The sequence below is a fragment of the Myzus persicae genome, unplaced genomic scaffold (assembly GCF_001856785.1).
Source record: "Myzus persicae strain clone G006 unplaced genomic scaffold, MPER_G0061.0, whole genome shotgun sequence".
NCBI classification, from domain to species: domain Eukaryota; kingdom Metazoa; phylum Arthropoda; class Insecta; order Hemiptera; family Aphididae; genus Myzus; species Myzus persicae.
The window spans coordinates 185360-189605 of NW_019103991.1; the positions used below are offsets into that span (position 1 = coordinate 185360).

At 34.4% G+C, this 4246-nt stretch overlaps 1 pseudogene; it reads right to left on the reverse strand.

Annotated features, from left to right (window-relative positions):
- Positions 1-816: 816 nt before the first annotated feature.
- LOC111037338 lies at positions 817-3025 on the reverse strand (annotated as a pseudogene).
- Positions 3026-4246: the final 1221 nt, after the last annotated feature.

The window sequence follows — 4246 nt, forward strand, 5'->3', positions numbered from 1 at the left end:
TTTCATGAAAAAAAAAATGTGTACACGGTAAATATTTTCATGTGAGCGGTAAATAGGTGGACACTGAGTGTCAAATCACCGTTTTGTGTGATACGATAATTCTGAGTCGTCCGAGGGGGTCGCCATAGCCATATAAAAGTGAAGTAAGCAAAACGTCAAACTACAGTATGACCATATGCAAGGTACAAAAATATGTCAATAAAAATATTGTGTCATACTATAAATCTAATTAAATCTATAATCTCAACACATTATGATATCAAAATTAAATACTTATGTTAGAACCAAAATGAAACTATATCACTAAGATCATTCCATAATAAACTCACCACATTTAGAGGGCAATAATTATTAATATATTTTATATTGTAACTAATATGTATATTATGTTTGTTTGTATTTTTGAATAATATATTTAGCATGATTCATTATATATATAAATTTTATATGATATTTATATTATAAATTTTATCATATTTATTTTGTATATTAATTGTACTATACGTTTTATTTTACTTGTATTATACATTTTATATTATTTGTATTTATATTTATTACATTATAAAATATATCAAAATATAATATTATGATTTATTATTATGATGATATTACCTAATCTATGATGACTAAAATCAGGCAAAACAACAGTATATTTACTCCTCCGTATATGGTCACACTGAACTTTGCTGTTTTGATTGCTTTATATTGCTGTGCATACGCGTATCGGTGATGGCCCCTCTATATTACTCTATGGTCTCGCCACAAGGTTTCGAGACAAACGACCGTCGCACAACGATCATTTGACGCAATAAAAATCTAAATATTTTCGCCGATAGCGATGTGCAGGGCCAACAACCAGCAGACGTTCGCGCGCGCCAGCACGATGGCCGCATAAAAATTGTGGCCAGGCCCCTCCTCCGTCGTCCAGTCACAGTCCAATTGGTGGTGGCCGCGATCGTGGCCCCGGCCGCCGTCCTGACCACCAACAAGACCACCGCTGACGTGCGCCTCTTCCAGGCGCCTGGCCACGAGCGTAACGCCCCACAGGGCCGGATACCAGCAGGCTGTGGCCCGAGTCGTCACGAGCGGCAGAACAGCCCGGTCCAGCCACTGGCACGTGTTGGCCCTGCGGGAACGCACGTCGGCCGCAATGGCCGTCGGCTAGGTGGCCAAACAGCGCTTGATGGCAACCGGCGTCCCGGACTCCGTACAGGACCGCCCGTCCCTGGCGCCACGGCACCACCAGCGACTGTGGCCGCGTGTAGTCGTCGAAGAACGGCACGCGGTCAGCGTACACGTCCGCGGCGCCGGCCACCGTATTCGTCGGAGCCGTCGGTCGCGGCGTCCGTTCGGCTGTCCGCCGCGTTGCCGACGACACGTCCTCGCCGGACCGCTGATCGCTCGCCATCGGTCTCGCCCAACCTCGGCCCGGTGTTTGTCAATTGCGCCAATTTTTCTAGACTACCTGAAATTTATACATCTTTTGCGCCGGTGGATTTATCCCAAACGAAAATGGTATACGTCTTTAAATATAATTTTTTTTTAATTACCTGTGATTTCTGGCGCAATTGACATATACCCCTTCGGCCGTCCGTTTTCAAAACGTACCTGTGGACCTTAGATCATATACACTGGATAGAGCTATGATTTAAAAAATCTTGAAGCATAGCTGTTCGTGCCCGAAGTCATCACTGCGCATGAGCAAAGCATATGATCTAAGCATTCAGTGCCTAATCATCCTTATGACCTTATCACTATAACACATTATTGTTCCTTCCCCGTGCCGCGCGATCTATTTCTCCGTCCCGCGCAATCTATTTCATTTCTCCCGCATGCGTTAAATATAACAGCGTAGAATCTGCAGCCATTATACAATCAAATCCTGAAGTCATCTTATACAAAAAGTTCTATTTTTATGGTTTTTACTATTTTGAAAGACAACACGCATTTTTTTTAACTAAAGACTTTGTTCGTTTGTGGAAACTTTAAGTAGCGGTTTCTGGTGAAAAATTGAATCTAATTGGGACTGAAAAAAGGGTAAAAACAGAACATTGTTGGCAGTTTTTTTTAAGTAACAAAAAAAATTAATTTTAATATGACAAAATTGATGTTTTTTTTGTTATAAATCAAAAATAAATAACCATAGGTTTCATTGTTATAAATATGCATGTTCTAACAACGACGTCTAGTGCAGTAATATTCTAATATTCTAATTTTACGCCCAAATGCCCAATATTACTAGATTGCATTATATGCAAATAGGTGAAAACAACTTGTTATTTTTACCTCTGATCTATGTTTCCTGTTATTTAGGCTTTTACGAACATTGTATATTTATACCTACCTTATCTATCATAATTTATAAGTAACATATTCCAATAAGTGTTATGAAATAATAATGAATAATATATACTACTCCTTTTGGGTTTACTGCAGATACACGAAATTGAAAATATCATAATCACATAGGTTTATATCATATCATAAATCTAATACATGCATTCGATTTTTTAGTTGTATTTCATTCATTTCGTGACTTATCTCAAGCAATTTTCCATTGCAATTTATATTTTTTGATTACAATACTGTCCAAATGAAAGTATAACGATAAAATGATTAGATCTGGTATTATTTAAAAAAAATTGAACTCAACACCTAGTTTCTTATCACTTGAAAAATAAAATAATATATTTAACAGACATGACTCATAAAAAAAGTTTAAACAAGTAATACAGTATAGTTTAAAATCATTGATTAAATGATGCGGAAAATTGTAAAACTTTTCAAATTAATTATTACTTTGATAAAGTTACATAAAAATAACGGTGTAACACTGTTATCTGCATTTTTAAACATAATAATTAATCCAGTGTTTCAATTAATTAATTAGGTAGTTTTGTTTAATTACGAAAATAGTTTGTTGATTAAATATAATTATTTTTAAATTAAAAGTCGAATCTCAGATTTTTATCTCGCAGTGTCATACTGTGAATTTGATACTACCAAATGCACAAACCTGTATCATAGTTATTTGACATATTATTATTACTTTGTAAAATTAACGTGTTTAAAAAAAAAAAAACTACATTTCCAAGTCATTGTTGTGTAATTGTTGTGCGCTCTTAGACCCACGCAAATGATTGAATATAACTAGAAATATGTTTACTAGAAATTACTCTTGGATAATGTATTTTTCTTCTGAGGGAACATTGCTGGAAAATTAATTATTATATATCGTTTACCTTGGGGCATAGAATATACGACAGCAACAACGTCATCTAAAATGAATCGTGTTACGTACGCGCGTATGTAGTTTTATTTTTGCGATAATAGGTTATTTCATCCAGTTTTGGTGAACTTTTGATGTGTCCCTTTTCAGCATGTACCTAATTTTAATTGTATTCTTCTGTAAAATGGAATATTTTTTAAATAAAAATCATACACGTATCATGTAAATTAAAAAAATACATTATTTACTGGCGGATTACCTTCGATTGGTCATAGCTGCACATTATAATCAATTTATCAGTTAATTAAAATATCAAACAAATTCCGTTCCTCAATTTTTTATATAATACGTATTTATAATATATTATAGCTATATTAAACAATAATATTATGAATGTTTATACTTTTAACATTAATCTAAATGTTAAACCAAAATAAAAACGCATTTGAACGTGAATTCGTGCTCACACGATACACCATTGTTTTTGGCATTGATATTTTTACGGTTTAATTGATACACATAATTCACGAAGATTGTGTGCTTATTCAAATCATTATAAATATATATACATATTATGTTATGTATGGGACATGGGTATAATATGATGGTTATTGCATAGGCAAAATGAGCTCCGTAACAAATAAAAAATAAAATTGATTAGGGTAAGCATATATACCTACTTTTGTCACTCAAACTATGGGTTATGTACATTTTTGACTTTGTGAAGAAAATATAAAACACAAACTAAATTATGACACATGCGGCGAAAGGCACAAAACAATTTATTTTTTTTTTCTGGATATTATCCAACCTTTTTCGCTTTATTCCGTCTCCCGGGTAACGTAGTTAATAGACTACAGGCCACAGAAAAATGGAGCTTGGTTTCCCGAGATCCCTTTGACAATTGAGATTCAATTTACCTGCGATACTTTGCAAAAATAAACCAGATAAGATAAAGACGTTCCATGAAAGAAATTCGTTCTATAGTGCACTCTCATTTTTGTCTGAAATATGACT